This window comes from Narcine bancroftii, chromosome 3 (genome assembly GCF_036971445.1).
Source record: "Narcine bancroftii isolate sNarBan1 chromosome 3, sNarBan1.hap1, whole genome shotgun sequence".
NCBI lineage: Eukaryota > Metazoa > Chordata > Chondrichthyes > Torpediniformes > Narcinidae > Narcine > Narcine bancroftii.
Genome location: NC_091471.1, coordinates 279,539,936 through 279,558,872, shown reverse-complemented (window position 1 = coordinate 279,558,872; position 18,937 = coordinate 279,539,936). Strand labels below are relative to the sequence as shown.

At 39.1% G+C, this 18,937-nt stretch overlaps 1 protein-coding gene across 10 annotated transcripts in view; it reads right to left on the bottom strand.

Annotated features, from left to right (window-relative positions):
* Positions 1 to 18,937, bottom strand: part of mad1l1 (mitotic arrest deficient 1 like 1) — a 1,066,498-nt gene that overhangs the window by 773,450 nt on the left and 274,111 nt on the right. The window lies entirely within an intron of this gene.

Genomic DNA, 18,937 nt, shown 5'->3' with positions numbered 1-18,937 from the left:
TGCTGTATCCAGCCTGGGTAAAAAAGGTTAGCTGGCCAAAAGAACATGAGAAAGAAAAGCTTGACTGCATATCCTCCCGTTCGATAAGATCATAGATGACCTTTCACCTCAGTGCCACTTTCCTGTATTAAATCCTTTATTCCTCAACCCTCTTGGTAGCCAAAACTCTGATCAATCCTTGTCTTGAACACATGGAATGCTGAAAATAATCAATGAACACAAAATTTCTAGCTTTTAACATGCCAGACGTTCAGCGAAACTCACAAATCTCTCTGCAAAACACAGTTATTTAATCTAAATACAGTAATACAACAGGTCAATCAGTTGTCAATTCATTAATCCTCAAAAAGGACCTTGGATTTGCTGATTTATTTTTTCAGAAGTTAATATAAACCTCAGCATTCTTCTTTCTTTGGCTTGGCTTCGCGGACGAAGATTTATGGAGGGGGTAAATGTCCACGTCAGCTGCAGGCTCGTTTGTGGCTGACAATATGGTCAATTAAATATGTTGAAACCCATTCATTTAATTTTAATTTAGAGATACAACATGGTGACAGTCCCTTCCGACCCACAAGTCTATGCCACCCAAATACCCCAATGAACGGGAGGAAATTGGAGTGCCTGGAGGAAACCTATGCAGACACTAGAAATGTACAAACTCCTGACTGACACGGGAATTCAACCCTGGGTTGTGAAGCAATAGCGTTTTGCTAACCTCCTCGCTAACCGTGCCACGCTTCTAAATTCATCATCTCGTTCAATGACGGAAAGCCAAAAGTAGATTATTTCATTCCCCCACTCCTTCCTTAACAAAGCCTGAGAAACATAATGTAGAAGAATGAGTCATGCTTAGAACGGGAGGTCATCAAGTCGGTTCAGCAATCTAATCTTTACTGGCACATTAGTGGGACTAATAACGGTCACCTTTAATTACAAGTGCGCACCTAGTGAGCATGCAAACTGGTTTAAATGAATAAGCACAAGACCTACTTCCATCAGCATTTAGTCAGAAAACATATTAGTTGTGCACTTAAAGAGTAATGGGAAAAATGTGAGCTCATTAAGGAAGACAAAATAACATTGATATTCTGAGTGACAGCGATTGGTCATTAAATGCAAAAATAAGCATGCTGATTAAAATTCTACACCACCATAAACTACTACAGACACTACCACCTATATTTTCTACCACCTTGATGCAACATGCAAAAGAAATGAGACAGTTCAAAATGATAATGTGCAACTTTTTGATTTTTCATCCAGCTAAAACGGTGTGCTAATAATAACTTCACACTGTTTCAGCTATTATACAGTACGTGATCAAATGCTCTCTACCCGAAAGAAACTATCCTGTTTTTAAAACACAACTCAGCACTCCTATAAAAATCATTAACATAGGCTTTTGCAAGATTTGCAGTAGCTTCTTTTTTTATTAAATTGCTCTCTATTGCATAGTACAATATATGGAAAGGCCCTGCTCTTCTGCATCAGATTGGCTTTCTTGAACCTCCTGTTCTAAACATGACTCATTCTTCTACATTATGTTAAGGAAGGAGTGGGGGAATGAAATAATCTACTTTTGGCTTTCCGTCACTGAACGAGATGATGAATTTAGAAGCGTGGCACGGTTAGCGAGGAGGTTAGCAAAATGCTATTGCTTCACAACCCAGGGTTGAATTCCCGTGTCAGTAAGGAGTTTGTACATTTCTAGTGTCTGCATAGGTTTCCTCCAGGCATTCCAATTTCCTAAGCATTCAAAATGTTAAGCAGTCAGTGCTGTTTGAAATATTTAAAAAGAGCAGTATAGTTAACATGAAACCTCAACAATCTCACACTCTACTAAAACACCACCTTAGATTATTGACCTCTAATCAAATCACAGTTGGACAATATTATAACTTAGATGCATGCAATAGTGAAATAATTTTATAGACCAAGCAATTAACACTGTTGTATTTATTATCAACAATTGTTCCAGAATTAATTAAAATGCCCAATATCCTTTCTGTTATTCAAATTTCACCGCTGATGACAGTCAGATCTATCGAGATTGCTTTCTCATTCCCTCCTGCTTTCAATTGATGTCACTATTTATCATTTTTTAATCTAAACAAACAAGAAATATTAAGTCTTTAAACACAAACTGCTAATCTGTTCCATTAAGGGCTTTCATCTGAATACATCTTCATGTCTTGTTAACTTCTTTTCATCATTTACTGCTTTATTTCCAATTGTATGCAAAGTCAGTTAAGTAGAATAACTAGACTCCAGCTTTTGATGACAGTTTTAATTTTACTGTTAAGTTTCACACGAACTTCCCACATTCTAGATTTTGCAAATGCTGCTTGCAGCTGTTATGCCGCCTGTCTCTCCCTACGCCTAAAATTCTGTTTCATTTCTAAATAAATAACTCTTGTTTAGAAAAAGATATCAAATATATTCCTTGCAACGCAAATTACTTCTCCAGTTTTATCTTTAATACACAAAAAAATGCCTTTTGAAAGATCAGTTCTTAACCCCTATCACCAAACAATGGCAGGGTCACAAAGCAAAAAGGTCTCCTCATAAATTGAAACTCAAATCATTTTTAAATTTTCTTGAAAGCATGATGTGTTCAAATGTCAGCTGAGGAGTACATTAAACTTTCAAAGCAGGAAAATCAAATCCAATTAAGGATCAAGTAAAATGGCATCATTTCCATTAAAGAAACAAAATTATTGACTGACAAAAAGCTAAATGTGTATTATATTGAGAGAAAAACATTACAGCATGAACAATCTTCATTAGACTGATCAAAACGTTCAAATCTTTTACATTAAAAAAATTATATCTTGACTGATCAGGAAAAGTTGCAGCTGTAACAATATTCACCAAATCATTCCTGAACTATTCTCATCAGAAATTTGTTAATGGGACATTTTTATAACATTTCTGGAGTTTTGCCCAATTGACCTACACACTTGGAATGTTTTTGAATGGTGGGAAGGAATCCGCACAGACATGGAGAGAACATACAAACTCCATACAGACACCGCCAGATTTGAACCCTGGTGGCTGGTGCTATAACCGCTACACAAACCATTGCACTCCAGCCATGGATATATGTGATATATGGTCTCCAACAATAAATTTGAATTTGCATTTGAACAAATGATCAGAATCAGCATTTATTGTTGTGAACATGTCACAAAATTTGTTGTTTAGCGGCAACATTACAGATGCAAGATTGCTATAAATTAAATTTGTTTTAAATAAATAAATTAGTGCAAAAGAAGAGAAAAAATGAGGTAGTGCCTGAGGCTCACTGTTCATTCAGAAATATGATGGCAAAGGGGAAGAAATGCTGCTTTTATGTCGCTGGATGTTCGTTTTCAGGCTCTTATACTTCCTTCCTGATGGTAGCAGCGAAAAGCAGGCATGGAAGGCAGTAAGAAGAGGTGGTGAGGGTCCTTGAAGAAAGACATCTCACGAATATCTTGTGATACCTCCTCTTGTAGATGCCCTTAATGGAGTGAAGACTGATGCCCAAGATGGTGCTGGCTGAGTTCACAACTCTGTGTAGCCTTTTACCATCTTGTGCTTTGGCACCTCCACTGACTCAATTATTCAGAATGCGCTCCATAGTACACCTGTAGGATTTTGCAAGTCTTTGGTGACATACCAAATCTCCTCAAACACCTCATAAAATATAGCTTTCTTCATGTTTGCATTGACGTCTGATTCTCAGAAGGGAGCTGAGATGCTGACATCTAGGAATTTGAAATTCTTTTATATATTGTTTTTCACACTGTGAACCATATCAACCAAAATATGTACAAATGTACCTCATTAAATTTACACAGTGGTCTTTTACCCATTTCCCCCCCCCTTCCCTCCTTCCCCTCTACCCACCCCCCTCCAAAACCAATAAATATTCAACATATACAATAAAACCATAAAACAATATTTTCACACAAAAGAAAATAAACAAGAAAAATTCATCATCTATTTATTACACACTGAATCTAGACGTATTGTCTTCTTATCATTTTCATTCTCATTTTAGGGGATGGAGGTCATAGGCAAGCTCTCTCTGATGTGTTCCATGTACGGTTCCCAAATTTGTTCAAATATTGTGACTTTATTTTTTAAATTATATGTTATTTTTTCCAATTGAATACATTTATTCATTACCATGTACCATTGCTGTATACTCAGGCTCTCTTCCATTTTCCAAGTTGACATTATACATTATTTTGCTATCGCTAAGGCTATCATAATGAATTTTTTTTTCCACTTTATCCAATTTGAGGCCTAATTCTCTACTTCTCATGTTGCTTAAAATAAATATGTTTTCTTTGGTGTGTTTTTTTTTGTTATTTTATTTAGTATCTGATTTAATTTCTTCCCAAAACATATTTACTTTTGTACATGCCCAAGTTGCATGTAATGTTGTTCCCATTTATCTTCTTACAGCGAAAGCATCGATTCAATAATGTTGAAACCCATTTTTTAAATTTTTGAGAAGTAATATATAACCTATTTAACCAATTATACTGTATCATGCGTAAGCTTGTGTTTATTGTATTCTCCATAGTTCCAGAACATATCTTTTCCTATACTTCATTTTTTATCTTTATGTTTAGATCCTTTTCCCACTTCTGCTTAGATTTATAGTTTATTTCATTTTCCTTATCTTGCATCTTAATGTACATGTTGGTTATAAATCCTTTAATTTTCATTGTGTCTGTAATCACATATTCAAAGCCACTTCTGGAAATCTCAAGCTGTTTCCCAATTTATCCTTTAAATAAGCTTTCGACTGATGATATGCAAACATTGTACCATGAGTTATTCCATATTTGTACTTCAACTGTTCAAATGTTAATAAATTATTTCCCAAAAAACAGTTTTCTATTCTTTTGATCCCTTTTCTCTCCAATTCTCTAAAGGAAAGGTTGTCTATTGTAAAAGGGATTAGTGGGTTTTGTGTCAATAACAATTTTGGTATTTGATAATTCTTTTTTTTCCTTTCTAAGTAGATTTTCTTCCATATATTAAGAAAATGATGCAATAGTGGTGAGCTTTTATATTGCCCCAGCTTTGTTCCGGTACTTTCTCCCCTATTTTATCTGATTCTATCTTAGTCCAGTCTGGTTTTTCCCTTGTCAGGTAAAAATCTGGTAAATACCTCAATTGTGTAGCTCTATAATAATTTCTAAAATTTGGTAACTGTAAACCACCTTGATTATACCTCTCTGCGAATTTATCTAATGCTTCCCTTGGATTCCTCCCTTTCCACAAGAATTTCCTTATTATTCTCTTTAGTTCCTTAAAGAATTTTTCTGTTAAGGGAATTGGTAATGTTTGAAATAAGTATTGTATCCTTGGGAATACATTCATTTTAATGCAGTTTACCATCCCTATCTACGTTAGCGGTAATTCTTTCCAATGTTCTAAGTCTTCCTGCAATTTCTTTATTAGTGGCTGATAATTTAGTCTGTACAAGTGGCTTAAATTATTATCTAACCTGATCCCTAGGTATCGGATTGCTTGTGCTTGCCATTTAAACGGTGATTCTTTTTTAAATTCTGCATAATCTGCGTTACTCATTGGCATCACTTCACTTTTATTTGCTTTGATCTTGTACCCTGATATTTCGCCATACTCCTTCAATTTCTTATGTAATTCTTTTATTGATATCTCTGGTTCTGTTAAGTATACTATAATGTCATCTGCAAATAAGCTGATTAAGCAAATAAGCTCCTCCTTTATTTTTATCCTTTTTATTTTATTTTCTATTCTTATCAGTTCTGCCAATGGTTCTATTGCTAAGGCGAACAATGAGGGGGAATAGTGGGCCATCCCTGTCTAGTTGACCTACTTAATTTAAATTGATTCGATACATATCCATTTCCTGCTACTTTCCCCAACGGTCCATTATACAATACTTTAATCCAATTTATATATTTTTCTGGTAGACTGAACTTCTGTAATATTTTAAATAAGTAGTTCCACTCTACTCCGTCAAAAGCTTCTTCTGCGTCTAAAGCAACAGCCACTGTTGGTTTCTTATTTCCTTGAACTGCATGAATTAGATTAATAAATTTACAAACATTGTCTGCTGTTCGTCTTTTCTTAATAAATCCAGTTTGATCTTGTTTTACTATTTTAGGTACACAATCGGCCAATCTGTTTGCTAAAAATTTCGCTATTATCTTATAGTCTGAGTTAAGTAGAGATATTGGTCTATATGATACTGGTGTTAGTGGATCCTTCCCCGTCTTTGGTATTACTGTAATTATTGCTGTCTTACATGAATCTGGCAAATTTTGTGTTTCTTCTATCTGGTTCATTACTTCCAGGGGAGGAGGAATTAATAACTCTTTAAATGTTTTATAAAATTCTATTGGTGTTTTATTGTTTTATTAATACTCTCCTGGTATTTTATTCTTCGGCAGCTTTTTTAATATATCCTGTACTTCCTCTATTTCAAATGTTTTTATTAGTTTGTTTTGTTCCTCTTCTTGCAATTTCGGCCGTTCAATTTTAGCTAAAAATTCCTATATTTTATCATCTTTCCCCTCGTTCTCAGTTTGATACAATTGTTCATATAATTCCTTAAAATTTTCATTATTCTCTGTTTAGTTATATGTAATTTGTTTGTCCTTTTTCCTTGATGCCAGTATCGTTCTTTTAACTTGTTCTGTTTTAAGTTGCCAGGCTAATATTTTATGTGTTTTTTCTCCCAGTTTGTAATACTTTAGCTTTGTTTTCATTATGTTCTTCTCCACCTTGTACATTTGCAACGTTTCGTACTTAATTTTTTTTGTCTGCCAATTCTCTCCTTTTCATTATCTCATCCCTTTTCACTAATTACTTTTCTGTACTTACTATCTCCCTTTCCAACTGCTCTATTTCCCGATTGTAATCCTTTTTCATCTTAGTCACATAACTTATTATCTGCCCTCTAATGAAGGCTTTCATTGCGTCCCATAATATAAATTTGTCTTTCACTGATCCTGTGTTTATTTCAAAATATGTTTTCATTTGGCATTCAAAAACCTCCCTAAATTCCTGTTTTTTAAGTAGCATGGAGCTTAACCTCCATCTATATGTTCTTGGTGGGATGTCCTCCAGTTCTATTGGTATTAATAGGGGTGAATGATCTGATAATAGTCTAGCTTTATACTCAGTTTTCCTAACTCTCCCTTGAATATGGGCTGACAACAAAAACATATCAATCCTTGAGTAAGTTTTGTGCCGACTCGAATAAAATGAAAATTCCTTCTCTCTTTGGTGTTGCCTCGTCCATATATCCATAAGTTTCATTTCCTGCATTGATTTAACCATAAATTTGGCTACTTTATTCTTTTTACGTCTTTTGTCCAGTTTTATCTAACATTGGGTCCAAATTAAGGTTAAAATCCACTCTTATCAATATATTTCCTTGTGTGTCTGCAATCTTCAAAAAAATATCCTGCATAAACTTTTGATCCTCCTCATTAAGTGCGTATATACTGAGCAAATTCCAAAATTCTGAGCATATCTGACACTTTATCATTGCGTACCTCCCTGCAGGATCTATTATTTCCTCCTCTATTTTGATTGGTACATTTTTGTTAACTAGTATGGCTACATCTCTAGATTTTGAATAATAGGATGCTGCCGTTACGTGTCCTACCCAGTCTCTCTTTAATTTGTTATGTTCCGCTTCAGTTAGATGCGTTTCCTGCACAAATCCTGTATCTATTTTTTCCTTTTTCAATAAATTTAGTAGCCTCTTCCTTTTAATTTGGTTATGTATTCCATTAGTGTTTATAGTCATATACTTCAACATGGCCATCTTATATCTTGCACACACCTCTTTGCCACCTGCATCCCCCTTTTCATCTCTTAGTTTTCTCTTATTACACTTATATACGACAACACATTTAACTCATAAAGTACCCCCGCAGTTCCCACATCCACTAATACCTTAACCCCAAAAGTTTCCCCCCTCTCTGAGTAGCCCCAGACCTCTTGCCAGGCAACCACAACTCCCCTTTTCATTTGGGTTGTGATCTTGTTCGCAGCATCAACTGATTTTGCAGTGACGGTTATTCCCCCTCCACCCAGCCCTCTCCAGAAAACTTTTTTTTAAAAAAACACATATCAAAGCTCTCTGTCTATTTTTCCCCCTTACTCCCTTCCTTCCCTTCTCTTTCCCTCTTTAGATCTTTACATATACATTGATTTTACATCTTTATATATACTTAATCACCGTTCTTCATTCTTGTTACATTTCTTCATCTCTTCTCCTGTCCTGCCAACATTCTGCGAATTCTTGCACTTTCTCTGAATCCGAGAACACTCTGTTTTGCTCCCCGGGTATAAATATTTTAAGCACGGCTGGATGTCTTAATATGAATTTGTAACCTTTTTTCCATAAAGTTGATTTTGCTGTATTAAATTCCTTCCTCCTCTTTAAGAGTTCAAAACTTATGTCTGGGTAAAAAAATATTTTTTGACCCTTGTATACCGATGGTTTATTATCTTCTCTAATTTTATTCCTTGCCCGTTCCAGTATATTTTCTCTTGCCGTAAATCTCGAAAATTTTACTAAGATGGATCTTGGTTTTTGATGTGCCTGTGGTTTCGGAGCTAATGCTCTGTGTGCCCTTTCTATTTCCATTTCTTCCTGCATTTCTGTCATTCCCAGGACCTTCGGGGTCCATTCTTTTATAAATTCCTTCATGTCTGTGCCTTCTTCACCCACCTTCAGGCCCACTATTTTTATGTTGTTTCGCCTACTATAATTTTCTAACATCAATTTTCTGAGATAATAACTCTTGTGTTTCTTTAAATTTTTTTGTCACTTTCTTCCAATTTTTCTCTTGTCATTTACTTCCATTTCTACAGCCATTTCCCGCTCTTCCACACTCTCTCCTCTTTTCCCTATTTCTGTCATTACCAGTTCTAACTTTGCATTTTATCTTCTGTTCTTTTCATTTTCCTTTTAATTACATTAAACTCTAATGACAACCATTCTTTTAGTGATCTCGTTTGTTCTTCAAAAAAAACTTTATCTATATTCTGTTCATCAGTTTTACATTTTATTTCCTGATGAGCTGCTTGTATCTCTTTGTCAGGCCTATTCTTGCTGGGCCTCTTGCTGTTGGTCCTCCCCTCCTGGGCTGCTTATCTGTTGTGCTTCCTGCCGTTGATCCTCTTTTTGATCACCCCTCCATCTATCTCCCGCGTCTGCTTCATCGCTCCCTCTTCTGCTGCCTTCCTCGTCCTCCAGCTTAGTCCCCTGGTGTCGGGCGTCCCTCAGCTGTTCGCTCTGTGACGGCCCACTCCTCTGCTGAGCCCCCGCCCGCCGGTGTCCTCTTTTTCCTCTGATTGCGCACTTTTGTTTGGCTCCGAGAGCCATTTTTGTAGTCCACCGGCTGGTGGATCGCGACTCTGTAGGGCAGATACTGACCTCGAGGGTCGGGCACTCCTCGTCACCACAGCGTGGTTCCTTCCTGCAAGTAAGGCCATCTTCCTTCTTCTTTGGCAACTTTTTTACTTCTTTTTTTCCAGCTGTCCTTACTTTCTCCTTCTTGGAAGCCATCTTTCTCTTCTCTATATCTTTATCTTCTATTTCTTATATTCTATTTTTGTTATGCTTTGCTTTTTCCTAACTTTTTTTCTTATTTTCCTGGAGAGGGCTGGTCTTCCCAACCGGCCACTACTCCATCATGTGACTCCTGGAATTTGAAATTCTTAACCCTTACCTCTGCTGACCCCTCTATGCTAGCCTGATTTCGCCCTCCTGAAGTCCACATTCGTTTCCTTAGTTTTGCTGATGTTGATTGCAAGGTTGTTGTTGAGACATCTCAAACAACAGATCTATCTCACCCCTGTGTGTTTCCTCATTGTGATTCTGCAGACGACCATGGTATCTTTCAGCAAATTTGTAGATGGCATTTGAATTGTGCTTAGCCACATTGTTATGGGTGTCAAGAGTAGAACCTTGGGCTAAGTGTGCATCCTTGAGGAGCACCTTTGTTGACTGCCGTTGAGGAGGAGACATTGTTGATTCTCAGTGAGGAGGAGATATAGTTTCTGTTTCATACTAATGGGGAAGTCACGGGTCCCATTGCAGAGGCCCAGGGTTTGAAGCCTGCTGACCAGCACTGAGAATATATGGTGTGGAAAGCTGACCTGTAGTCTGTGAAAAGCAACCTGATGTAGGTGTTGCTGTGGTTTAGGTGATCCAGAATTTAGTGGATTGCATCTGCTATGAAGAGATGTGGCGGTAGGTGAATTGCAGTGGATCCAGTCCTTTACTGAGGAACCTCTGAATTCTGGCCATGACCTACCTCTCAAAGCATTCATCCCCATAGTCATGAAAGCTACTGAGCGACAGTCATTGAGGCAAATCACTCTACTCTTCTTGGGCACCAGGGTGATTGATGCTCTACTGAAGGAAATAGTTACAGGCTGAGGCCATTCAACCCATCCTCTTTGTTACTTCTGTGCCAGAATATCCTTTTTCTCTGTTGCCTAGCAATCTTTCTCTGATACCTAGTTCCTGCTAGTTCTACAATTAAACCTGCCACCACCATATTCCAGATTCCAACCATAAGTAGTATTAATTTACGTCTGTGATTTACAGACCTCCTCCAATGCCAGGAAATAACCTCCTCCTGACACTCTGGCTGGATTCCTCAACCCTTTACATGCCATCAAATCCCCTTAGCCCTTCGCTTCTCCAAAGATATCAATCCTTGTAACTGCAGTCCCTTACCCCAAGAACCATGCTAACAAATCTTCTGTCGGCCTTCGCAACTGGCTTCTCATCCTTCCTACAATGAGATGATCAAAATTAATACTCAGATGAGGTTGGAACAGAGTTTTATAAAAGTTCAATGTAGTTTATCTGCTTTTATACTCTATCCTACCAATGTAGCCCAGTGGTTAGCATGCCTTGTTCAATGTTTTCTCAACCCATCGTATTGCTTTGAGTGCACATAAATTCAGGTCATACTGTTTAAAAACCATGCAAGAGCACCCCTCATTACTCCTCATTCTTTCTGCCGAACTGCAACATCTCTTAATTCTTAATTTATTCATCATCCACATGCCTCTCCATTACACCAGCCTGCTCAATTCCAGCTGCAATCATTCTCCTCCTCACAGTTCTCAATACTACCAACAACATTTGAGTCAGGTCACGTCCAACAGTGTCACACACCCACAGCACTGAGAAACCAGTCTGAGTCATGTGATCATTTGGTTGTCTCTCAGATTCAACTTCAGCCCTTCACCTTCTGATTCGCAGGCAAGAGTATCAGTACTGACACCTTGTTCAGATTTCAAATTATTTGTAAATTATTCCTTCAAGTAACATTTTTAACCTCTCGCTGCTATGGTCTGATGTCTACACCTGCTTTCAAAAGACACCCATTATACCGGTTGGTTCCCAAGAAGGCCTGCATCAACATCTTTCGGCCAATGTCAATTGTGTCTACTGTGATGAACTGCTTTGAAAGATTGGCTTTTATTTACTTCAAGTCAATCAAATTTTATCTCTCTACTTTATTGATAGACATGCAATTTTGATTAAATGGAAGGATAATACTCCACCTACACACACAAATGGTTAAATGATATTATGTCTTGTTTAGAAAAAAAATTAGATATCCCATTAAAGAGTCAAATACTAATTTCATAAAAACATGGGCCGTTTTATGGATCATTATCATAATCTAAAGTTATACCCTTGTTATACCCTTCGATGCTGTGCTGTCTATTTCCAGTTTGTAGTAAAAATACAAAATTCTGGAGACACTCAGCAGGTCAAACAGTGTCCTTTATGTTTTGCAATGGGAAAGATACATAACTGATATTTCGGGCTTGAGCCCTTCATTAAAGTATGAGAAAATGTCGGCAAGCGTCCAAACAAAAGGGTAGCTGGCGGGGGGATGGGGGATGGCAGGGCAGGAGATGATAGGTGGAGAAAGGAGGGAGAGGACAGCAACAATGAGGGGGAGGGGAAAATGGCTGGGTGGTATGGGTGAAAGAACTGGAAGGGGGAGGGGGATAAAAAGGCAATCAGGTTTAAAGGAAAGCAGTAGTCAATGTTCGTGCCCAGCTGGAAAATAAGGTGTTGTTCCTCCAATCTGCAGGTGGTCAAGGTGGGACAGTACACAAGGCCATGGACAGACATGAGCACAGGAGTGTGACTCAGAATTGAAATGGCTGGCTACTGGGAAGTCGCTGTGGTTGCGAATGGAACAGAGGGTGCTGAGTGAAGTGATCTCCAGTTCAGCGACCAGTCTCCCCAATGTAGAGAATGCCACAAAGGGTGCACCGGCTGCTGTAGATAAGTGAAGTGTTGCTTCGCGTGAAAGGCCTGTGTGGGGCTCCAAACCATGTGATGGAGGGGAGGAGGTGGGGGTGCATGTGCTTCACTTCCTGCGGGCACAAGGGAAGGTGCTGAGGGAGGGATGAGTGCACAAGGGAATCACGGAGGGAGCGGTCCCTGCAGAAGGCCAAGAGAGGAGGAGAGGGAATAATGTGTCTGGTGGTGGGATCCGATATTAAATGCCAGAAATTCCGGCAGATGATGCGTTGGATGCAGAGGCTGGTGGGGTGGTAGGTTAGGATGAGGGGATTCTATCTTTGTTGCGTTGAGGGGCAGAGGAGGCCAGGGCAGATGAGCGAGAAATGGAGGAGATGCGGGTGAGGTCTGAGTTGATTGTGTTGAAGGGAAAGCCACATTTGGGGAAGAAGGCAGACATTTCAGAAGCTCTGGTTGGAAGACTTCATTTGGGAACAGATGCAGTAGAGAGGGAGAAATTGAGAGGAGGGGATGAAATCCTTGCAGGGGGCAGGGTGAGAGGACATGTAGTTCAGGTAATTGTGAGAGTGTAGTGGAAAGCTTGTCTCCCGAAATGGAGACAGAGAGATCCAGGAAGGGGAGAGTGTTATCAGAGATGGACCAGTTTCTACTTCCAGGCTGTCATCACTTGATACCCACGTTAGTTTTTTTTCCCTACCTTGTGTAGTGGTAGGGGTTTTGAATATTTTTTCTTACAATTTGTATTTCAATTCACCTATTGTCACAAAAAAGTCAATGGCAGATGGCATCTCGCTGGATCCACACTATGTGTGGACCACAAGAACACCTATGTCAGGCTACTGTTCAATACCATCATACCATAGTGAAACGAGAAAGTCTGCAGATGCTGCAAATGTAGTCAGAACAAGAAATACTGGAAGAATTCAGTTGGTCTCTCGGTGTCCATAGGAGGTAGAGATATAGAAATGACGTTTCGGGCCGGAGCCTGGCTGGTGCACTGTAAGGAGTTTGTATGTTCTCTGCATGTTTTGGTGGGTTTTCCCCAGGGGTCCTCCCTCCATCCAAAATGTACAGAGTTGTTGGTTAATTTGGGTGTAATTGGGCACCACAGGTTATAATGTCAGCAATCAGCTTCTACCGTGCTGTGAATAAAATTAAAATTTTAATGTCAATAATTTACGTTTACCTCCTCCGGACTTTGCAAGACCAGCTACGTTACTCCAACATTTCTGAATTTTGAATATCAATATACTATCCAAACTGATAAATCAATCTCAGGAGATGGAATTCTGTTTGTCCCTTTGCAACTGGTTCCTTGCTTACCTCCTTGGCAGGCCACAATCAGTGTGGACTGGCAAATTCACCTCTTCCTTGCTATCAACATGGACCCCTAAAGTTACGTGCTTGTTCCCTGCTCTATTACTCCCTGTACTTACATGATTATGTAGTCAGGTTCGGCTCCAATATAATTTATCAACTTTCTGATGGCACCTCTGCTGTTGGTCAAACAATGGGAAATTATGAATTAAGACATAGGATGTTGGATCGAGAATCTGGCTGAGTGGTGCCAGAACAATAATCTCACTCTCAATTTTAAAAAGACCAAAGAACTTACTGTGGACTTTAGGAAGGGAAATCCAACGAACCATGCACCCATCTCCATTGATGGGACAGAAGTGGAGCATGTTAGCGTCTTCAATGGTGGGTTGGCGGTGGAGAGGGTCAGTATTTCAAGCTCCTGGGAGTACACATATTACAGGCACTCTCCTAGAGTCAGAACATCCAGGAAACCATGAAGATGGTAAATGAACATCTCTTCTTTCTAAGGAGTCTGAGGAGATTTGGAATGTCATCGAATACTCTATCAAATATCTCTGGGTTCACTGTGGAAAATATACTGACTGGATGCATCACACCCTAGTATTGCAACTAGAGTGCCCAGGAACGCAGAAGAATGCAGAAAGTGGCAAACATAGCTAAATCCATCCACACCAACCTCTCATCCATGCACATGACACACTACCACCAGAAGGCACCTATCACCTTGGTCAAAACATCTCCTTGCTCTTATCTTCAGGAAGAAGGTAAAGAAGTCATAAGTTCAGCACCTCTTAAGTTCAAGAACAATCTTTATCCAACAGCTCTTGAACCTCCCCATAACTACCCTATCTCTACCCTTAAACTAATCCAGACCACCAAAAAGTCTGTTTGCATGATTGTAAACCTCACATTTTACTCTTGCACTAACTGGGTATATATATTTCTCTATCTTTTCATATTTATTATCTCTTTTTGTTTCTTGGCATATTCTGGTAAATTAATGGAAAAATTGCAGTTGGTATATCTTACATACCAGTTTGGCTGCAGCAAATAAGAAATTCCAATGAATCTGTACTTGTGTATTTGACAATAAATTCTCAATACTCATTACATAGTGATTGATGTATAATTTAAACACATTTGAAAACAGAACACTATAGCACAGTACAGGCCATTTGGCCCTCGATGTTGTGCCAACCTATATATCCCTAAAAAATAATCTTTTAAAGTACTAAACCCAACCTACCCCATAACCCTCTATTTTTCCTTCGTCCATGTGCCTGCCTAAAAATATTTGAGCAATGCATGAAATCTTTAGTGCCAATCTCTTACTGATGTTGGTTAAAAACAAGCAAGGAGTTTGTTAAGACCATGTTATAGGAGCAGAAGTACGCCATTTGGCCCATCGAGTCTTCTCCGCCATTCCACTATGAGCTGATCCATTCTCTCACTCAGCCCCACTCCCCTGCTTTCTCCCCATAACCTTTGACAGCGACATTCAAAGATACTGAATATCTCTGTCCTAAATACTCCAAACCACCTGGCCTTCACAGAGGGACTTGAATTTTTTTATATCACCTGATACAAAAAAATTCCTCAGAGACTTAAATATTATAAAATTATGATGACAAGTAACATAATTTATGTGATGATTTTAGAATGCTCCTGCGGTTTTCAAAATGTACAATGTAATCTGTTGTGAAAAGCAGCAAATTTAAGGCTGGTCTTGATCACCATGGCCTTCTCTACATCAAGGAGACTGGGTGATTGTTCTGTCCGCATAAGTGTCAGGGTCAACTATTTCAATTCTGTGCCCCAATTCCATGTCCTCATGTACTGTCAAACCAAGACCACCCCTAAATTGGAGAGCAACACCTAATATTCCATCTCCAACCGGATGGCATTAACATTGACTTCTCCAGATTTTGCTAGCTTGCTCCCTGTTCTCCCTTCTTTCTCATCCCCTCCGTCTTCTTTCCTCCAGCTCTCCACCCCCTTCCCTCTCCATTCACAGATCCATCCCCCTCCCCCTGTTTGCTGGTGTGCCCTCCCTCCCTTATCCAACTATTACCTCCTGCCTGTGGGACTGTTTGGGTGCCTGCCTACATTTGGTCATACTTTGATGAAGGGCTCATCCGAAACATTGGATAAGTATTTTCATCCTTGATATGTAAAGTACACTGTTTGACCAGCTGAGTTTCTACAGCATCATGCTTTTATTTTTAATCCCATACATTTTTGTAAATTTGAAGAACACTGGAGCAGCCAAGGAAAACCCATGCGGACAAGGAGAACATATAAACGCCTTAGAGACAACGGTGGATTCAAACTCGAGTTTCTGCTGCTGTAACATCATTGTGATAATCGCTACACCAAACCGTTCTAACCCATTGTTCTGGATAAACCAACACCCTGGGGAAAATAGCTATTAAAAAACTACAGATGTTGAACATCTGAATAAAATTGAAAATGATAGAAATCATCCGTGGAAAGAGAACTGTTAACTATCGTGTCTAGGAACCTTTGCCCGAACTGGGGAAGAGAGAAAGGATGCTAAATGTAAAGCATGGTATAGACCCTTCAGCTCACAATGCTATGCCAACCTCTGGAAACTGACTCCACAGCAATCCAATTTTTCTCTACCTCTCACCCATAACCATCTATTTTTCTTACATCCATGTGACTGAGAGTCTTTTGAATGTCGCAATGGTACCCGCCTCCACGACCACTCCCACCAATACATTTCAGGTATCCAGCACTCTCTGAGAATAGATAATAGAGCATGACAGTCCTGTGCACAGTACAGACTCATTGGCTCACAATATTATGCCAACCTACATAGGCAAAAAAAACATTTAAAGCTAAACCCTCCCTATCCCATAACCTTCTATTTTTCTTTCATCCATGTACCTGTCCAAAAGTCTCTTAAATGGCCCCAATTGTTCCAGCCTCCACCATCACCCCAAGTAATGCATCCAAGCACCCACAACTCTCTATGTAAAAAACTTACCCCCTCGAGTTTCCTCCCTTCACTCTGTACCGATGTCCTCTGGCATTTGCTACTCCCACTCTGGAAAAAAAGGTGCTGATTCTCTACTTTATCTATGCATCTCAGAATATTGTATATTTCTATTAAGTCACCTCTCAGCCTTCTTCGCTCAAAAAAGAAAAGCCCCAGCTCTGCTAACCTTACCTCATAAGACTTGCTTCCAAATCCAGGCAACATCCTGGTAAATCTCTTCAGTACCCTCCACATAGCTGCCACGTCATTCTTGCAATGAGCAATCAGAACGGAACACAATATTCCAAGTGTGGTCTCACTTATCTCACAGCTCATGAAAATCCCCCAACTAATGACGCTCAGTGTACCATAGGCCTTCTTAATTGTCCTATCAACCTCCACAGCGAGATCTATGGAAGTGCACCCAAAGTCCCTCTGTTTGCTGCTAAATTCCAACCCGACTTCAAATTTTTTTGGTCCATCTCTAGCTTCTCTCTCACCCTACTCTGTTCTTTTACACTGTTAAGTATCCTACCATTAACCATGTCCTCTACCTTCAAGTTTGACCTAGCAAAAAGTATCATCTCACACTTATCCAGATTGAAGTCCATCTGCCACTTTTTTGCCTAACTCTGCACCCTATCTATATTCTATTGTAACCTTCAACACTATCCACAACATCTCCAAACTTCATATCATCTGCAAACTTATTGACCCATCCCTCTAAGTCTTTGTGCCAGAGTCCCTGTAGAACTCCACTAGTCACTGACCTCCAGACAAAATTCTTTCATCCACTTCTATTATCTGCTTTCTATAGGAAAGCTCATTCTGAATCCACATAGCCAAGGTTCCATGCTTCATAACTTTCTGAACGAGTCTTCCATGGGGTTCTTGTCAAATGTCTTACTAAAATCCATGTACAACACACCTATTGCCCTACCTTCATCAATTTTTTTTTTGTTACCTCCTCAAAACAGTCCTTGAGGCAGGACCTTCCCCTCACAAAGCTATGCTAACTAACGCTGAGAAGACTGTCTTCTCTATACTCTCGTAAATTCTGTCCTTAAGAATTTTCTCCAATAGTTTGCCCTCCACCGATGTAAGCCCCACTGGTCTATAATTCTTTGGATTCTCTCTATTACCTTTTATAAACAAGGAGACCACATTTGCCATTCTCCAATCCTCCAGCATCTTCCCAGTAGATCATCATCAATGCCCCACCAATCTCTTCTCTTAGCTACCTGGGTATATCTTGAACTGGTCCCAGGGACTTAACAATCCTACTGTTTTTAAAAGATCCTGCTCTTCCTCTTTTTAATCTCAGCATGGTCCAGCACAAAAGCTTGTTCTATTCTGGCCTCACCTTGACAAAGGTCCTTTTCTCTAGGGCATATAGAAGAAAAGTAATCATTTAGGGCCTCTTCAACCTCCTCCGCCTCTAGGCACATCGCCTCCTTTATCCTCAAGCGGCCCTACCTTCACTTCCGTCATCCTTTTGCTCTTCATGTAAGCATTGAACAGCTTAGGGTTTTCCCTAATCCTACTTGCCAAGGCCTTCTCATACCTCCTTCTACCTTTCTTGTCCTTCCTGGCTACCATGTAAAAACTTATATCACCCATAAATGTTCCTTAAACAGATGTCCTCTGGTATTTGCTATTACTACATTTCTGAAATTCTTTGAGAATAAATAAATAAGTTTTAGTAATTCAAACATATGCAATATCTCCTCATCATTAACCTCAAAATGTGATTCAATATTTTGTTAGCAATTATGCTTCCATCATTAATCTCTAGGTGAGGACTTTGTGATTCACCATGCATGAAGTATCCTGGCCAAAGGTTGCAATGACATCTGTTTTTCTGAAAACAAAATGACCAAAACAGCAACAATATGTTTTTAATGGATGCAATATTTGCAAATGATTTCTTTTAAGGCAACTATCACAGAGAAATCACAACTAGAGGGTTTGACTCTCATTGTTTAGAAAGATATCGGAATCACACAATGAGGCAAGTGTAAGTAATCACTGGCAGATATCCATTGTGCAGGTACTTCATTTGAATGAACACTTCATTTAACTCCCCAAAAACTGAATAATGAAAACTCTTGTATCTCAGCTGACAGCAGCTTTGCCCTCATTGGCCCTCTCATCCTTCCTGTTTGCATTTCAGTAAAAAAATATGTTGACCATCAGTTTTTAGACAGTTCAAAATGACAATGATAGGAGCAAATAGATAAGAAAAACAGACAAGAAGCCACATCGCCAACCCATGGCACGAGAACATAAAAAAGCACATTAAA